Below are 20,462 nucleotides of genomic sequence, written 5' to 3' on the forward strand. Positions count from 1 at the left end.
TATGCCGCAGAGATCAAAGGCTGGCCTCAGAAATAACGCAAGAAATGACACACCCTTTGTTTTTACTATTTTGGGGGCAATTTGTTTTTCAGATGTATAACTCAAGGGCTGGAAATTCATGAACCAGTGTCAAGAACGGTCAGTGAGCTGGCTGAACAGCGAGGAATACTGTACTTCGGAGTGATTTTCATGCTTCTCATCCTATCTGCCCCCCACCCCAGTAAAGAAGGTGATGCAAGACCACTGTAAATTACACTGGATCCCAATTACACCCTCCCATGTCTGAGAATGCTGCTTTTAGATACTCTGTGACTGTGTGTGCACCTGTCAAATACTCCTTTATTACTACTTGCTGGCATTTTCTCCTCTCATACTACACCCTCATGCCCTGGACTTGTCTCCCTCTCACGTCTCTCCAACATCATCTTGATCATCTTCGAAGCCCAGTCTTTTAACTGCCTACAGTTACACCTTTGTCCACAGCACTGAAAATTACCTCGCTCTCTGTGATTTGCCCAAATGTATAGTCATTTGGCAGCAGGTAAATAAAACACCCAGATGTGCAACGGCCTCAGTTTTTATCTGAAACTCCAGCATAATATAGAGGTACCCTGGATGAAAACTAGCCTACTCGTTTGACCTCCCACATTTGGTTATCATTATATTGTTATTTATTGTTCTTTTTATATAATTTACCAGCTCACCTGGGCGGCCATCTATGGCCTAATCATGTGGTTAATATCTTACACAAACAATTACCCTTCAAATGTAAATTACTAAATGGATTACGTATGAATCCAAGAATATTTTGGCAAATACCCCCAGGGAAGCTGGATTGGGACTGAAGCCATGGTAACAGAGCAATGTATTCAAGCTGGGAGACTCGATGGCGTGTTTGAAAAGCTTAATAAAACATCAAGAGTGTTGATATTGCTGATTGCAGAAAGGTAGCAGGGACGTTTAATCAGGTATCAGGTAACATAAAGAACATAAATAAAATAGATCAGAAGCTTCTGTCTTAAAAATGTCTAGTCTTAAGACTAAAAGGCAGCTTACACTGTCTGGCTTACAGAGTCAGGTCTTTTTCGTACAGTGGAAATCCTCAAGTCCACTTGCGTGCCCTTTCCCCCCCCAAAAACGGACAGAGTGGCATGGTGGCTAAAACCGGAGCCCTTCTCCCCCCCCAAATGGACAGAGTGGCATGGTGGCTAAAACCGGAGCAAAGCGTAATAGGACTCAGTTTCCTGAACTCAGGCGTTGTACTGGTCACCTTTCCAAACCTAAACTGCTCTTTAACCACTTGTTGTTCAGTAAATGTTATCAGGAAAGATTTGCCACACTTTTGTTTCAAATTTTAAGAGGTGATTTGCAAAAGCTTTATTTGGCCATGTTGTCAGACCAGGAGTTTGAGTTGATAGCAAACAACAGTCTTGTGGAAAAACTGCTCACAGAGACTGGATCTGACCACAACGTGGAAAATAAACTGGATTTTCCGGGGGAAAAAAAAAAAAGAAAAGCTTAATAAAATATCAAGATTGTTGATACTGCTGATTCCAGGAAGGTAGGTGGAGGCGTTTAACCAGGTATCAACTGACAGAGATACATAAATATGGATCAAAAATAAAACAGATCAGAAATACATGTCCTATAACCAGTATATTTGCATCTCTCCAGTAGAGCATTACACAGAGAGAAGGTAATGCTCGGATCATTGTCGCGTATCGGAGGAACCTGAGAAGTGAAAATAGGCTGCCTGCTGTTACTGACCAGGTTCCTAGGAGGTGTGGTCCAGGGTCTGACAGGCAGCACTGAATTATCTTCCCTCTGCACGGTCGAAGGTGACCCATGAACAAGTGAGACCAGGCTCACACTCCTCAACCCCTTTGGATGTTTCACAAATCCAGATCTTCAGTGGGTCTTTCTTGGGGTGGCTTTTGATAAAGAGTTGTATTATTTTCTGTTACTTTTTTTTTTTTTTTTGGCCATAGTGTGCAGTGGCTTGATGTAGGATCTCAGTTCTCAGACCAGGCATTGAGTCCAGGCCATAGTGGTGAAAGAGCTGAGTCCTGACCACTAGATCACCAGGGAGCTTTTGCTCAGTTCCTTTTTTACAGAAAGGTTCAAGTACTCTAAAATCGAGACAGCAGTATAATAAACTTGGATGTATCCACCACCAAGCTTCACTAATTAGCAAGCTTTTTGCAATCTTACAGCTGATTTCTTTTTTTATTTAGTAAAAAACTTATAAAATATACCGTCCTAACATTTTTAAGTGTGCAATTCAGTAGTGTTAAATATTTTCATATTGTTGTAACAGAGATCTCTAGAGTGTTTTCATCTTGTGACTCTCTATATCCTCTAAATAACTTCCCTTTTCTCCTGCCCCAACCCCTGGAAACTGACGTTCTGCTGTTTCTATGAATTTTACTACTTTAGTACCTCATATAAATGGAATCATAGGCTTTACCTTTTTGTGACCAGCTTATTTCACTTAATGTCCTCAATATTTAACCCATGTTGTAGCATGTGACAGGTCTTCCCTCCTTTTAAGGGCTGAATAATAGTCCACTGTGTGACATATTATATTTGGTTTAGCCATTCACCTGCAGGTGGACACTTGGGTGGCTTCTACCTCTGGGCCATCGTTAACTGCGCTGCTATAAACATGGGTGCCCGAATGTCTCTTCAAGACCCTGCTTTCACTTCTTTTGGATATATTCCCAGAAGTGGGACGGCTGGGTCATTTGGTAGTTTTTGTTTATTCTTGAGGAGCCTCCGCTGTTTCCCATCGTGGTGGCACCATCTTACAATCACACTAACTGGGCACAAGGATTCCGATATATTTACCTCCTTGCCAACACTTGTTATGTTCTGTTTTGGGGGGGGGGGCGGGCTTGGATAGTAGCCAACATGATGAATGAGAGGTGATTTCTCATTGAGGTTTTGATTTGCATTTTCCTGATGATTCGTGATGCTGAGCATCTTCTTATACGCTTGTTAATCATACGTATATCATTTTTGGAAAAAGGTCTAGTCAAGACCTTTGCCCATTTCTTAATTGGGATACTTGGTTTTTTTTATTGTTGAGTTGTGATTTCTTCTCGAGTAGAGACCTAAAAGGTTTTCTGTTTTGCTTTTAACCATAAAACTTGTAAAAGAAAAAAATGAGCAGATTCCTGAAATGGAGATCCAGGTAGTCATACGGGAGTGGTTACCAATAAAAGCCAGAGAGAATTAGCAGGTAAATGGGAACTACCCCTATGGCTAATGTGAATCGCATTCAGTCATCAAACACTTACTGGCGCCCTGCTGAGCCAGCCCTCCTAAAGGCACTGGAACACTGGTGTGTTCAAAGAGTTACAACAAGTGAGAAGACGGGCAGAGTTTTTGTCTGATTTAACAGTTTACAGAGATATAGTTCATATAACCATAGCATGTAATTTATTCATTGAAACTATATAATTCAATGTTTTTATATTAAATGTTGATATTATATATATATACATATATATGTATATATATATAAAATAGAGATAGAGATTATATTAACATAAAAGTTTAATGGCATTTAAACCATTTTTGAATCCACATGAGAGGTGCACTCAAGATTTGGGAGGGTGCACCCCACAGGCTGGCCAGCAACCTTCTTTGTGATTGGGGTTCTTCCTGCTACCTCAGGCTTGATGGTCAAGTTTTCTTCTTAAGTTGCTTGTGAGAGAAGGCAAATGCATTCACCCTTATTTCTGCCTTAATGGTTCCCTTCAGCCAAAAGACAGATGCGAGAGAGAAGCTGGTCGAGTATCTCAACGTGACCCTCCTGCATTTAGCCACTAATCACCAATTACTTGGCATAAAGGGTTTTAAGTTAAATAATAACTTGGGTTTTTTGCCAAATTATTCATTCATCTGGTTCAAATGTTAAAAAATCTCCAAAGGATGCCAATTCCTCATATCTCCCAACAGCAAACGAGCCTATTAAATGTCTTTTTTGTTTCTTTTTCCTCCAGAGATTTTAAAGCATTTACAGCCCGATGAAAACATATACTCTTCTTCCCCTACTTTTGCTATGAATGGTAGCATATGCACATGGTTCTGCACCTTGCATCTTTCACTTAACAATATATTTCGTGAGCTTTCATAACTTTTTGATCATCACGAAGAGTAAGAAATCAAGACTTCTGATGGGAGTCATTTTTCCAAAGTATTTAGTTATTACTTGATGACTAATGTGTGAGTCATTTTTAATCAGTGTCTACCAGAGCACACCGAAGTTCACAACTTAAATTACCCAGATCATTTAGATGGAAAGAGACCCCGTTTCTACCTGAATTAACCAGGCAACTGTGGTTGATTAGAGTGGATCTAAAAATATATGGCCCGTGTTCCCTTCCCATCAGGGACCTTCGCCTTCATATTTTGTTCCTGACTTTTTTTTTTTTTTTTTTTTTTTGGTCTTTTTACCATTTCTTGGGCCGCTCCCATGGCATATGAAGGTTTCCAGGCTAGGGGTCCAATCGGAGCTGTAGCCACCGGCCTACGCCAGAGCCACAGCAACGTGGGATCCGAGCCGCGTCTGCGACCTACACCACAGCTCACAGCAACGCCAGATCCTTAACCCACTGAGCAAGGGCAGGGACCGAACCCGCAACCTCATGGTTCCTAGTCGGATTCGTTAACCACGACAGGAACTCCCCCTGATTTATTTTCAACCTTGGCCTCGATGTGGCTTGAATTGCTTCATAGATGCTTCAAAGGTGAGGCAATGGCTCAGAAAGATGAGACATGTCTGGACAGCGGCCATTTTTATTCTAGAACACCAACCGGTCACTCTGAAGAGTAAATAAAGAGTGAAAACCACTTCCTGGAAGGTGAGCTTGTGGCAGATTCTGAATCTGTAGATGAGCTCCTCCAAGCAAAAGGGCATCAGCAACCAAACGGGAGAGAAAGTCCTCACAAGAGTACTGTACTGTGAGGAACTGGACTCCACTTGAAAATCCGCTCCCTCCCCAGGAGGGTTCCCGAGTCGAGCTTACGATGAGACCTGGAGAGCTCAGGCCACACCGGGAAGGTGAATGGAATTGGCGGCATCAACATTAACTCATCAGAAACAACGAGGGGCAGAGAGGGCGCAGCGAGTATGAAAAGGGACTGAATTTGATCCCTACTGATGCCACTTTCCTCTTGACCTCATGTGGGGAAATAAAAGAACCTGAGTCGACTGGAAAGTTTCATTTTGGGCCAAAAGGTCTTCTCCACGGGCCTCTACGATAATACTCCCCATTGCCCATTAATTTATCCTCTCCTTGTTACACCACCGTCCGAGCCAGACCACCAGCTATCTCATCCAACCCCCCCTTCATTCTTTCACTGTTTCTCGGCCCTCGATCCTTTTGAAATAGACGCTTCCAACAGGATCCATCTCCCTTTAGTTCTAATGAATGGACAGGCCTCCTACAGGTGTACACAGCCCAACCCACATGAACCCTAATCCCAAGGTTGTGTGTCCATCTCGGATGAACGGACCCTGCTGCCTGGTTCTGCAGTCCTGCCCGCCTCTCCTTTCTCTGGCGTGCTCAAGAATTCACAGAATTTTAATATCTTCCCCAGATGTCCCACAATTGTGCCAACTCAATGTTTTAAAAATAATCTATATTTTATTTCCTTAATTCCATTAACAGATTTGTGACTTAACATTTCATCAATAGCACAAACTTGTAGGTTTTTAACCAGAGAAAGCAAGCTTAATTAGTGGAAGTTGTTGCAACATATTCTTACAGCTCCAGTGAGAGGAGATGGTTGGAGGTGCAGCGCCTGCCTGGGTTGAATCTGTGTGTGCCACCTGCCTCTAAGCCATGGCGCGGCTTGAGCAGGAAGAACCCTGGGGTTTGTGAGTGCATTGTTTTGGAGAAAGATAATGTGGCAGGAGGTTGTTATTTAATAACCAGTTGCCTTCTGAGCTAGAGAGTTAATCACTACCATTAAGTAGGGCTCGCTCCAGGTGAGAAGATGAGCGCTGCTTCACATTTGTGAAAGTTTGGAAGATGAACAACTAATGGGCTGGAACCTTGACAAGAACGCTGTTTTCAGTTCCAATTGTGTCGGAGCTTCAGTGCCTTTCTTTCGGGGTGAGTTCTTTTATCCGAGTTGAAATGAAAATAAAACAACTAGATACTGGGACTGCCCCTTTCTGGGTTTTACCTGTCCATCAGTTTGAAGGTTTTCACCATCGGCCTGTATAATTTTTGTAATTAGAAGAATAACTGACATTCCTTAAAACAAAGGGACACCATGTTTTTTCATCCTTGCTTTCTGCCTCGCTCATCTTCCGTGGATAGCAGTAGCAGCTCGGGGTTCAAGGATGTTTACCCAACTAGGGTAAACAACAGCAGATTTTTGCTTTTGCTTTTCTGACTCTGTGAGGCAGCAAAATCAGAAACAACAGCGAAGATGGAGACAGAACGGTCCTAATTTCTATCCTGTTGGCATCTGTCTTCCGCTTGTCCTTCAGTTCCCCAGAGCCGTTCCATGCCTGCTGCCAGGAATCAGTCCTGACATGAGAAGGCAGAGACCTTGATGGACAGGCACAGGAGTGGGATGGCGTGTGGAAGGGTAGTGCCTGATACTGGTTCCACCTTGTCTGTGCTTTTAATCACCTGGAGAGCTTTACAAGACACCGATATGAGGCCCGCCCCCAAAGATTTGGGATGTGATAGCTCTGGATAGAGACCAGGTAATTCTATTCTGCAGCTGAAATCAGAACCTTGACTCTTCTCCTCCCATCTCCACCTCGTGCTGCGGTGAAAGCTCTCCTGTTCAGTGTGGTCCATGGGCCACTGGCATCAGAACATCTTACGGTATATAAGCCATAAGTTCTAATTACCTCCTTTAGTCACATTTTTTTTTGGTGACTCTCCTGTATGTATGTAATTAAATCTATTTTTTTCTTCCACTAGTCTGTCTTTTGTGAGCTTAATTTGCAATACCCCAAGCACCGAACCTAAGAGGGTGAAGGAAAAGCTTTTCCTTCCCAACACTATGTACCTGATTATGCCATGCTGGTGCCTACAGGATAAAGTGCAAACTCCTTCACCTGGCAACTCCTTCAGGGGAACCAGGCTCCAGTGTACCTCTCTAGACATGCTGTGTGTCCACGGCTCCCTGGAGCCCTGCCCTCCAGCCATGTTCAGACCTAAACATCAAAGCCCTCTCATGCATCTGGGCATTTGCAAAAACTGTTCTCTCTAAATAACCTGTCTTTCTCCCTCTCTCCCGGGGGAGCACTCATTTTCAGGAACATCTCCAGTGTTGCTCCATCCATACAACCTTCCCAAAAAAGGGTTCTCAGTGCCCCAGTCTGTAACTCCAGCAGCCAGCACAATACTTGGTATACAGGAGGTACTCAAAAAGCAGCATTTTTTTTCTTTTTCTTTGTTTCAGTAAATGGATGGAAGAAAAAAAATGGATGGGTTGATGGATGGAGAGACTAAAAGCCTGTTTCCCAAACCTCTCCACACATAAAAGTATTGCAACGTCCACGTCAGCTTCAGTTTCAGGAAAAGGGTCTTCTGTGCTGGGTTCTGAACTTCCGGGGCTTGGACAACACACACACACACACACACACACACACACACACACACACACACACACACACACACACACACACACACACTGTCCCTGGGGATCCGACAGGTGGTGCTGGCGTGGTGTCACTGGCAACCCTAGCCACTCGCTCAGGGGAATAGCATGGCTCAGGCCCTAGGGACACATGGCTTTATAGCTTTTGTGCTATGTCCTTGAAACAAAAATACCAGCGCTCAAATGCCATGAAGGTTTGGGGTTGTACCTGTAGGTGTAAGGAGCAGACACAGCTACGAAGAGGGGAGGATGTGAGCAGCAGAAGTGCTTAGGTAAGATAAACAGCTAATTAATTACCTTGTCAAATGCATGCTCTCTTGGGTGGGACAAACACAAGAGGTTCTTGCATACCGAAGCATTCTTTGTGATGCTGAAAGTCCATTTTCTAATTTTTCTTCATATTCCAATTTGTGGCCCTGACATACTGAAAAACATTTTGAAATAGTTAAATAATTCATATTACTCTTAAATTTTGGTTTTTTATGGATCTTGATATAACATGCATGAAGCATAGTACCAGTTCCTATATGCTTGCAACTAGCTGGACACGGAACACTAGAACTGAAAGTAATCCTATATTTGTAAGCTATTTAATATCAGTAGCTAAATTTTCAAAATTAAATAAAAATTCAACTTAAAAAAAACTTTCACTTTTATGCTTATTAATACTTACCATTTCCCCATTTAATTTTAATAGATATTTTTACTACTTTAAAAGAAAGTAACTTAAAAACATGAACAATAATGTGGATTTGTTGGATCACATTTGCTATCTTTTGCTTTTTGATATAAATGTACTTAAATTGTATTTACTTTACGTACAACTACATCCTATTTTTTAATCTTTAAATCACTGAGAGTAAACATCAAGCAAGATCATGATAGGAATAAAAAATACAAAGTGGAGCTCAGGGAGTTCCCGTTGTGGCTCAGTGGAAACGAACCTGACTAGTATCCATAAGGATGCAGGTTCGATCCCTGGCCTCGCTCAGTGCATTAAGGATCCAGCGTTGCCATGAGCTGTGGTGCAGGTTGCAGATGTAGCTCAGATCTGGCGTTGCTGTGGCTGGGGTATAGGCCAGCAGCTACAAGTCCTATTCAAACTCTAGCCTGGGAACTTCCATATGCCACAGGTGCAGCCCTAAAAATACAGCAACAAAAAACAGTGGAACTCAGAAAAAAAAGAAAAGAAAAGAAAAAACAGAATATCTTCACATAAGTGGTCTGCCTGAATTTTTTTTTTTTTTGCCATTTCTTGGGCCGCTCCTGCAGCATATGGAGGTTCCCAGGCTAGGGGTCAAATCAGAGCCATAGCCGCCAGCCTACGCCAGAGCTACAGCAACGCAGGATCTGAGCCGCGTCTGCAACCTACACCACAGCTCATGGCAAAGCCAGATCTTTTTAACCCACTGAGCAAGGCCAGGGATCGAACCCGCAAGCTCATGGTTCCTAGTCGGATTCGATAACCACTGAACCACTACAGGAACTCCCCCTGCCTGAATTTTTTAAAGTTAAAAATAATAAAAGTGAGGAGTTTCCGTCGTGGCGCAGTGGTTAACGAATCCAACTAGGAACCATGAGGTTTCGGGTTTGGTCCCTGCCCTTGCTCAGTGGGTTAATGATCCGGCGTTGCCGTGAGCTGTGGTGTAGGTTGCAGACGCGGCTCGGATCCCGCGTTGCTGTGGCTCTGGCGTAGGCTGGTGGTTACAGCTCCGATTCAACCCCTAGCCTGGGAACCTCCATATGCCGAGGGAGCGGCCCAAGAAATAGCAACAATAACAACAAGAACAACAACAAAAAAAAGACAAAAGACAAAAAATAATAATAATAATAATAATAATAAAAGTGAGAAGTCTGTGTCAGGCATCACCCACCTAAAATTTGTTAGTAAGACAATACAAATTCTATGTTTAATAAAGTTTTAATTACTGATCAAAACAATGAAAATGAGCAAAAAAATTATTCAAGGAAAATTCACACCTTCAAGAGCTTTGATGAAATCCCTGGAAGCTCATATTCTTTACCACATGATGTTATTACTGACGCAGGCATGAGAATGAGAAAGAGGATGGTTCCCAATGAATTTCCAACTCAGCAGCAACAAGCGCCACACTGGCCTGTCCACTGGAAGATGTAGCAAAATCCGTCTATGACACAGCGAATTGGTTGAGAAGGATAAACTGTCTGGAGTGTCGCTCATTTACAGCAGGATGAGCTAAAAATCACATCAAACCCTCTTTGACCGCATGAGAATGTTTCTAGCAAAACACAGTCTGATTCAAATTAGCTAATATCATTTTTCATTGGATGGGTATGGCAGAAAACTTGGTACTTAACTTTATACCAATGTCCCTTCAAATGGAAAAAAGAACCTCTAAAAGTGGGTTTTCATAGTCCAAGGAAAAAGACAGAGTACGTTGTTATATAAGGTGTTACATAATTCACAATCAATTTCAAGATCAACTTCAGCCAAAGAAGTTATTTGTGACCAAAAATAGTTGGACTTTTTATTAAAATAATGCAAAATGTCACTCACACACATATGAAAAAAGCAAGCACCAGAAATTTCAAAATAGGCTGAATAAATGGCAAACCACCAACTGCGTTCAACAATGACAAGTAGATATGCCAGTTTAGAACCTTGTGGTCGTGTTCTGAAAAAACTTTGTTTGGGGCCCAATGTTTAGCCAAGAGCTATGGTACTTTTTACTGCAGTAGCAGCACAATATTTACAGAAAGCAATGCAGTTTTTCTAGGCTTAACAGAAATAATTCTAATTTTTATGTTAGGATGGCCAAATATGTAAGATGGGTAAAAGCAATAAATACACACTGCCTAGGATAACTTAAAATGAGATGATTAAGGTGGCAGATAGGAAGTGAGAGAATCACTCGTATGTAACATAAAAACAAAAGTAAACATTACTCAGTGCAACTGGCTGTCAGTGCAACCACTGACAAAAGTCATGTTGAACAAACATTTGCTGTATGTGTTGTTGAAGAAGAAAACAAGAACATATTGCATTGTTTTCACACCTAGAAGTACAGTTCTGATTTAAGTAAAGAGCTGGAAAAGTAACTTTCGATTTTAGGCATTAATTTGAAAGGCTGCTGAGGGTAAGTCAATGAAAACAGCACACGCAGAACAGGTAAGGAAAAGGAGTACGGTCAGAATTTTGCCAGAAATTCAGAAGCTTCCCATACATGGCTCATAGTCTGGATTTGTTACTAGGAGACATGGTCTCAGGTTAGTCCCTAGTGATGTGTCCTTCAGAATAATTAAGCAAGTATAAAAAGTACCTTCTGGATCTTCCCAGAATGGGAACAGCTCAATCGAATATACATTACATTTGACCTTACAACTCTCTCAGGCAACACTGGAAATGCCAACTAATTGCTTCTCAAGCAATGAGATTTAATTTACACAAAACAGGAGACGAGTTAAGCAAAAACACAAAAGCGCCACCAAAAGAGCAGCAGGGAGGAAGATGAAATGATTGTGAATTTGCACCGTCCACGGCTGCTTGGTACACAGCGTTGCTTGCTCTCAATACTGTTATCAGAAACTTCCAAAAGAACAATCTGTGTAGCTACTTCATTTGTTAATTATTAAAACTTTTTTGGGACATTTTTTTCCATCATTTTCCATTTTTTTTCTCCATCTTCCCCTCGGCACATGGAGGTTCCCAGGCTAGGGGTTGAATTGGAGCTGCAGCTGCCAGCCTACACCACAGCCACAGCAACAGAGGATTGGAGCCTCATCTGCGACCTACACCACAGCCGCAACCATGCCGGATCCTTAACCCACTACACGAGGCTAGGGATGGAACATGCATCTTCAGGGATACTAGTCAGATTCGTTACCATTGAACCATGACAGGAACTCCTTTTTGAGAAATTTTAAAAATATACATGAAATCTGTGGCATTCCTTTGAAATATATGAATTAACACAAGGAAAAAATAATTGGCTGACTACGAAGATCTACATGAAAACAATTCCCCAATTAGTTTCCACAGAGAATACTTTCTGGCTGTTATGGATCAGGGAATAATCTCAGCTGAGTGAGATGTGAAAAAAAATGAGCAACTTACTGATATTTTCAGTTTTCTTTGTAATATCCCAACACTAAAACACTTGAAAGAAGGAGTTAAGAAACATTAAATCAATCTAGACAAGGTTTTAAGAGATGGCTAAATAACTGATAGTAATTGATGTGATAAAATTATACTCTGTGCAATAATTTATCCTATTTGATTCTTTTATAATATGTGAGCATGATACGTACAGTTCATGATCCATTTTGGACTCTAAGTATCGCTTGTAGCTTATTTATGATTCTAGTAGTTACGCCTTAGAATAAAGTTTCTCCAACTTGAAATTAATTTAAAAAAAAAAAAAACAAGGGACGTTCTCTTGTGATACAGTGGGTTCAGGGTCTGACATTGTCACTACAACGGGCTCAGGCCACTGAGTGGCATGGGTTTGATCTCTAGCCTGGGAACTCCCACATGCCACAGGCACAGTCAAAAATAAAATGAAATAAATTTTTTTAAAAACCTAAGCATTATGATAACTCAAGAAATGTCTAATTTGGGGAGTTCCCATCATGGCGCAGTGGTTAACGAATCCAACTAGGAACCATGAGGTTTCGGGTTCGATCCCTGCCCTTGCTCAGTGAGTTAAGGATCTGGCGTTGTCGTGAACTGTGGTGTAGGTCACAGACGCGGCTCGGATCCCGTGTTGCTGTGGCTCTGGCGTAGGCCGGTGGCTACAGCTCCAATTCGACCCCTAGCCTGGGAACCTCCATATGCCGCGGGAGCGGCCCAAGAAATGGCAAAAAGACAAAAAAAAAAAAAAAGAAATGTCTAATTTGGCATTATTTCATATACTATGTACATTATATGAAAATACAATAATTTTGCTCAAATAAAAACAAGAAATATAAATTTTAATCCATAAGTATATAATTTATAAATCCGGCATCTCTATTTTATTACTCACCCATCCATTACTGACCCATCAGCAAAATGTGTATACATAAACACAATAATTAAATTTGGTCATCTATGGTATTTTGCCAACTTTCCATCAGGTAAAAACTACAGTCAAACATATTTTTAATCTATTATAACATTTATTTTAATGTGTTAATATTTAACATAGATCTAAAATTTTAACATATTTAGGAGTTCCCGATATGGCTCAGTGGTTAACAAACCCGACTAGGATCCACGAGGATACGGGTTCGATCCCTGGCCTCGCTCAGTGGGTTAAGGATCCTGCGTTGTTGTGGCTGTGGTGTAGGCCAGCAGCTGCAGCTCTGATAGGACTCCTTGCCTGGGAACCTCCATATGTTGCAGATGTGGCCCTAAAAGACAAAAAGACAAAAAATGAGTAAATAAATACAATAAAAATGTTACATATTTAAACATATTTTTAAATTGTTCTTATGAAGATGCAGCTGTCAAGTGAGGAGGATGGGACACATCTGTCTAATAGTTTGTTAGACTGATTTTTTGTTTGTCTGTTGTTTTCTAGGGCTGCACCTGCAGCATATGGAGGTTCCTGGGCTAGGGGTCACACCGGAGCTGCATCTGCCGGCCTCCACCACAGCCACACCAATGTCAGATATGAGTCACGTCTGTGACCTACACCACAGCTCGTGGCAACACCAGATCCTTAACCCACTGAGTGGGGCCAGGGATCAAACCCGCATCATCATGGATTCTAGTCTGGTACGTAACCCGCTGAGCCACAATGGGAACACCCAGATTGATGGTATTTTAAATGAGATCATTGACATACAACATGAGGGCTTCCACTTGTGCTTTTGTTTCAGGAATGGATCTTTTCTGACCCAAAGACAGAGACATTTATCCCCCGTTTCCAGTGACGTTCCTTTCTTTTCTCCTCCCCTTGGCTGGTTTTAACTCAGTGTCTGTGACACAGAAATGGAGACCAGGGAGCACCCAGCATTGACCTGTCCCACAGACCCCTGGGACTCCAGCTGCCCTGGTGGCATACTCAGCACCTGCCCCTGGACCCTTCAGCTGACCTCCTGTCTGCTGATGGCTCCCAGATGGCAGGGCCCCTCTGCCCCAGGGCCCCTGTTCCTGCAGGACACAGTTGGGAAGAAGGCCCACTGTTGACACCCCAGAGTGACTCTCTCCAGCTTCGGTTCATTAATCCCAGGGCCCAGCACGGCCCCCCCAGAACTGAAGCTGTGTGCTTGGAGCACCATTACCAACAGTTCCCCTGAATATCACCACTTTCAGGAGGCAGGAGGGGTCCCCCAAAACCCACCAGGGTGGGGTCTGCAGTCAGCTTGCAGCTGTGTCGTGCAGCCCTGACCAAGCCCAGACTCCCCACATCCAGAGCTGGGTTCTCCCCTCCTGTATGAGTTTCCTGCTGCTGCAACAAATGACCACAAACTCAAGGGCATAAAACCAAAATGGGTGTCACTGGGCTAAAGTCAAGGTCTGGGTGGGGCTGCTTCTTTCTGGCAGCTGGAGGGTACATGCATTTTCTTGATTTTTCAGGCTTCTGGAAGCTGTCTGCACTCCCCTTTCTGTGGCCCCTTCCAACTTCAAAGCCAGCAATGTAGGTTGAGTCTTCCTTACGTTGCATCACTTGGTCCCTCTTTCCTGTCCTCCTCTTCCACTTACCAGGACCAGAGGGAGGACTGGGTGTGACCTGGCTTGATTCCTCGCCCGTCCCTGAACTGGGGCAGGGGATGTGATGACATCACTGGCTCCCTCTGAGTCATACATGTGTCCATCCCTCCAGCCAGAAAGGCGGGATGCCCTCACGGGCCACCCACAGCAGGAGCACAGTGCTGAAGCAAGGGAAGACGTTGTCTGGAAGGTCTCAAGCCCTTTCCGAATGAATGAAACAATGAATACCTACTATGAATATCCGTTATTTAAAACTATGGGAAAATACTAAAAATTCAGAGTAAAACTATCACCTATAATCCTGCTGTCCCAAAACAAGTGTAGTTAACACTATGGAATGTTTCCTACAAGTCTTTTTTTTTTTTTTTTCTAGGCACATGTGCATGTTGAATAGAGCCTTACCAGATTGTATAGGCAATGCTGCTTCCTGCTCTTTTTACTTGAAATTATAACAGAAGGATTTTCTCCTGTTATTTCCTCTGACTCTGTGCCCCGCGCAGTCACTTCCTTTCCCACTCAGCTCTTTGGCAGGAGAGTTTGCAGGCTGCACAAATAACGGGAAGGGGTGGGGGCTTTTTGGATCTGGGGGAATTTAAGCAAAGTGAGGAGAAAGAAGGATTAAAAGGACGAGCCTCTGTGACCTCACAGAGCTGCCGAGATGAACAAATGACATATTATATGTGAAAGTGCCTTGGAAATGCTATATTTATCAGGGTTACAGCTATTAATCACCAAATGCATTTTTCCCCACTTTTAGAATAATTGCATCCACCAGAGAGTCCTGAGTGCCAGCGGGAAGCTGGGCCCCCATCCCAGAGGCCTGCAGGGAAAGGAGTGACTTCCCAGAGAATCCATGGGTTTGCTGGGGGTGGAGTGGGGGGCGGTGGTCGTCGGGTTTTCCAAAAGCACTTTTGGCTTCAGGTGAGGAGCAGATGCTATTCTGAGAGCTGCTGATAGTCCATGCCTCCAAACCACAGGCTTTGAAGCTGTTTAATTGAAATGCACATCAAAACCTAATTCTGGTGCAGTTCAGCTTGACTACTATAAATGATGAAAATAAATCCCTGGGTCACACAAGGATAGTGATTGAGTAGAACTTGTTTTCTGGCACAGAAACAACGTCTCAACTGGAATTAAACTGTCTCACTGAACAGAACTAAATTCTCTGTCGTTCTCGGACTGGGATTTTCTGACTTCTCAAGATAGCACAGGCAGCACCCAGGTACTGTCAGAGACTCAGAGAAGACAGTTCACATATGCAGCCAAATCTGGCTCCGGGCTTCCCCAGGGCCCAGGGGTCTCCGCTTCCCTTGAAGAACAGAGCCAGGGGAAGGCGGGGCGCCCCATCCTCCACCCTCCTCTCACCCCTCACCCTGTCTGCCCATCTCATTAACAAGCTCTGCCGGGTCTGCTCCCACCCAGAGCTGGACCATGCTCTTTCTACCTGCACCCTACCTTGCTCACAAGAGCAAGCATGACCTTTCTAAACCCCAGCTGCATGTGACATTCCCCTACTTGCAGCCCTCTGATGGCTTCCTGTTGCACGAAGATCAAAATGCCCACTCCTGACCATGGCCCTGGTCCTGCCGACGGAATCCCTTTCTGGCCCCGACCCACCTCCCTTTCCCCACACGCTGCACCCGACACCCATGCTTCCTTTTTAGTTCCTGAGCACCCCGAATGGCCTCCTGCCTAAGGGCCCTGGAATGCCTTGCCTGAGCTGCTTCTCCCCAACTCATCACACCATGGACTTGGATTATTAACTCTTTTTTTGGGGGGGGGGTCTTTTTAGGGCCACACCCATGGCATATAGAGGTTCTCAGGCGAGGGGTCGAAAAGAAGCTGTAGCCTTTGGCTTACACCACAGCCACAGCAACACCAGATCCGAACCGCATCTGCCACCTATACCACAGCTCACAGCAATGCTGGATCCTTAACCCACTGAGTGAGGCCAAGGATCAAACCTGTGTCCTCATGGATGCTAGTCATGTTTTTTCCTGCTGAGCCACAACGAGAACTCTGGATTATTTAACTCTCGATTCATCCTTAGTGAGGCATCCTTGAACACTTGCTGCTTTACCGCATTTCTAGCACACTCACTCTTGGAATCTTGGTTTTTCATTCATGCTTCTCTTCTATCTCCCCAACTCAAAGGAAGCTCCTTGAAAGCAGGAATGCTGTTGATCTCTATCAACACAATTTATTAAGAACCTGCTGGATATTTAATAAATATTAGTTGAAGGAAAGGATGAATGAACATCCAATTCTGAGAAGATATGTCTTTCCATGAGACATGGAAAATGATATTTTGGAGAAGTTTCACACCAGTCAATGTCCTCTTGGTTTTGACCACAAGTTTGCTACATATTGCACTTGGCTTTGAGCTAAGAAAGGACTCCCACACAGTCACTAAGGTCAGGCAAGGGGAAGTCGTATTTACAGGAAGGGAAAGGGAAAGCGGGAATCTAACTACAATGTCAGCTGCCCCGAGGTGTGAAAAATATTTTTAACCTCTCCATTTGCTCTTTTGTGGAAGTACCTTTTGTCAAAACCTTTTCTCCAAATTATGTCCAATCCTGAAAAATGGAAGAAGAGTGTTTCCCCAGACAGCATGAAATAACACCCGCCTACACAGAATTTATGAGTTTGAAGCACCTTCCGAACTTGCAGTTCTTGGTCGCTTGGAAGTAAACGTGGAGAAGGGGGAGAAAAGGGAAAATTCAAATTTAGTGTACAGAAGACTTCGAAAGGGCCGGGATCAAGTCCCCAAATTCCTTACCCAAGTTCAAAATGCCTAAAGCCTGCCAGGTGGGCTGCCCGGTCCTGGCCAACATCTGATGGGCCAAGTGCCCAAATGCTTCTTTTGGCCTCACAACTCCACTTCTGAGAACACACCCTACTCCCCTGGCCAGGCGTGGGGAAATGACCCATCCTGGGCCAATTATAATCCTCCATCACCCCGACTGCCCCGGGATGGTCATGTGACCCTACAAGGCCAGAGCTAAGGCTCTGGGAGGTGAGCTGGCTGCCATCTCCCCTGGCCAGGGTGCACCCCTAAAGAGAGAAAAGACAAACAAGCTTCCCCAGACTCCAGAGCCAGAGCAAGTCTTTCAACTTCACGGTTGGTTCTTCCATTCAGCTGGGTGCATACTTAAAGATCAGAACTGGTTACCAAATGTACCACACTCTACTGTTTATTTGTCCAAACTCCTCTCTTTAATTAGCTGCTTAAAAGTTTAGAGAGTGCCTCAGCTGCAAATGTACCTACAGGCACAAATCTACCATTTGTTCATGCAGACAATCAACAAATAAACCCTAGGAATTTATTTGGATTAAGAACCCAAAGACTTCTTGAGATGTCATTTTTCAGTGCTTATTTCACTTTGGGTTGCTAGGAGATAAATTGGTTTTTTAAAAAAGCAATTTGCATAAAAACCAAGAAAGCGTTTTAATAATGTCAATATATAGCCAAATGGACTAAAGTGCTAAAGTGACTATTTTTCACAGGATAATTAAGCCTCCAAATTTAAATGTTACAAAAGGAGATATACTCGTATTCCACGGAGGTCTTCCCACTTAGGTAGCTAATTATTTCTCAAGAACAACACGGAGTCATGTTAGACATCGTCTTGCTAATCTAATAATATTAAGCCACCGGGAGATGGTTCCTATCCCAACACACAATCAGGAGTGGAAAGCCAGTAGGGTTTTAATCGCAGAATTGTGCGAAATTCATTTTTATAATCACTAGCACAAATCTGACAATCTGTCTGGCAGCCAGGAACTAAATTAAAGAAGTTTTCTTTCTCTGATACATATGCTGTAAATCTCACTAATTCAAACTGATGGAGAGGAACAGCCAATCTATTTTGGTGAGAAATATTCACTGTAAGACTTATTTCATACTTTTTCAATTTTTTTTTTCAAGTCCAAAGAGAATCTTGAGTCGGGCACAAAATAATCAATACAAAAGCATTAGCTATTATTAGTGTCTCAATACAGGTACAGAGACTAGAAGAAACTTTCCAAAATGCATGCTAGATTTGTTGCAGGAAGGGGGCCTCCTTCCAGGGCCCGAGAACGGGCTCTTGTTTAACACTCAGAAATGAATTGTCCGAGGAGACACACATGCAGGCAAAGCAAAAGACTTTATCGGGAAGGGGTGCCCAGGTGGGGAGCAGCAGGCTGAAGGAACCTAGGAGACAGCTCTGCCACGTGACTCACAGCCTCAGGCTTTATGGAACTGGGGTCAGTTTCCGGTTGTCTCCAGCCAGTCATCTTGCTCAGGCCGCACTTTGGCCCAGGATCCTTCCTGGTGGCGAGTGCACCTCTCAGCCAGATGGATCCCAGAGCCAAGGATCCTGAGACAATTGGCCGTCTCCTCCCTCCTCTCGGCACCTCCCCAGTCCTCCCCGTTGGTCTTCGGGACAGCACCAGGTCCCTCATCAAGGCCTCCTGCTGCAAGACAACTCATGCAAGTGGCTATCACGGTGCCTGGCCACGGTGGGCCGTTTCTGTCGATGGTCCCCTGACAGACTTTTGCAAACGTTTACCAAGAGAATCTGGTGATTCTTTCTATCCCTACACGCTAGCCTCTTCACACCATAACCTTACCACTTCTCCCAGACCAAGGGGGTGTCTCCAACCTGTGAAGGCCTTGTGACTTGCTTGAATCAACAGACTGGGGTGAAGTGACAGTGGGAGAGCTGAGAACCATGGCCTGAGGTGGCCTTGCCGCTTCTCCCTCTGTCCTCTTGGAACACGGTTGTTGTCGCCCCAACTGGCACAATGCAGATGAAAGAGCACTTGGAGAGAGTGGCTCAGCAAATAGATGGTTAGTACCAACTGATGGACGTGTTAGGCGACCTTGGATCAAAGAGCCCCAGGAATGTCACCAGATCACTGGAGCCACACGAATGACTCCAGGAGAGACCAGCAGAACTACCAGCTGAGCCCAGCCCAAACTGCTGACCTACAGGGTCATAAACAAATAAAAGGATGGTTGTTTGAACCCACCGAGTTTGGGGATAGTTTGCAATATAGCAATAGATAACTCGTACAAATGGTTTTTTAAATAAATATAGAAAATCCAGAAATTAAAAAAAAGCACCCAAAAAATGGAATTCCCGTTGTGGCTCAGCAGTAAAGAACCCAACTAGTATCCATGAGGATACGGGTTCAATCCCTGGCCTCACTGAGTGGGTTAAGGATCCAGCGTTGCCATGAGCTGTGGTGTAGGTTGCAGACGCAGCTTGGATGTTAAGTTGCAGGGGCTAGAGTATAGGATGGCAGCTGCAGCTCCAATTCAACCCCTAGCCTGGGAACCTCCATATTCCACAGGTATGGCCATAAAAAGACAAAAAATAAAATAAAAATTTTAAAAGCACAAAAAAGAAAAATAACCCCCACGATCTTACCTCCAGTATTAACTACCATTCATATGTCAGTATTTTTCTTCCAAACTTTTTCTTTTGTGTGTATGTTTTAAGGCCACACCTGCGGCCTATGGAAGTTCCTAGGCCTGAGGGGCTGAATTAGATCTACACCCACAGGCCTATACCAGAGCCACAGCAACACCGGTCTGAGCCACATCTTCAACCTATGCTACAGCTTGCGTCAATGCTGGATCCTTAACCCACTGAGTGAGGCTGGGGATTGAACCTGCATCCCCACAGACACTAAGTTGGGTTCTAAACCTGCTAAGCCACAATGGAAATTCAGTGTTTATTTTTTACATGAAAGGAAACATAATACTGTTGTATAAATGTGCTTTTTTATCATCCAATGTGAATGTTTTTGTGTCAAAAAATAGTCTTTGTTCAGAGTTCTTTTATATATAAGAGGATCAGTCAAGTACAATCACAAGAAGACACAGGAGAGGCCCAAGAAAAGAAAGTGATCATATCCACAGGTCACAGACAGGGAGGCCTAGGCCACAGCCCTTAGCAGAGATTCCTTGGGAAAAGGAAGGCGGGCAGGGTAAACAGCTTAGGTGGGATGGGCAAATTTAAATATCTTTGGCAGGCTTCAGGCTTGGGGGTCTCCAGTTCCTGGGAGGATAGGGCAGAGGAATACTACCTCCTGGGGTCTGCAGGCTTAGTTTGCCTGTCAAAGGGATACTCCCAGCTGAGCCCTTTGCCAGGTATAGGAA

General features: G+C 43.8%; 1 long non-coding RNA gene across 8 annotated transcripts in view; it reads right to left on the bottom strand.

Moving 5' to 3' along the window:
* Positions 1-20,462, bottom strand: part of LOC102160613 — a 91,047-nt gene that overhangs the window by 44,047 nt on the left and 26,538 nt on the right. For 4 of the 8 annotated variants that reach the window (XR_307885.3, XR_002338832.1, XR_002338829.1 and 1 more), the window contains exons 4-5: positions 9,616-9,782; positions 7,933-8,059 (exon numbers count right to left, since the gene is read on the bottom strand). This is a non-coding gene — a long non-coding RNA (uncharacterized LOC102160613). Of the gene's footprint in view, positions 1-5,069; positions 6,662-7,932; positions 8,060-9,615; positions 9,783-20,462 lie in introns of those variants that run through there. The other 4 variants (XR_002338833.1, XR_002338828.1, XR_002338834.1 and 1 more) reach the window with 3 other exon arrangements.

Source organism: Sus scrofa, chromosome 14 (assembly GCF_000003025.6).
Source record: "Sus scrofa isolate TJ Tabasco breed Duroc chromosome 14, Sscrofa11.1, whole genome shotgun sequence".
NCBI lineage: Eukaryota > Metazoa > Chordata > Mammalia > Artiodactyla > Suidae > Sus > Sus scrofa.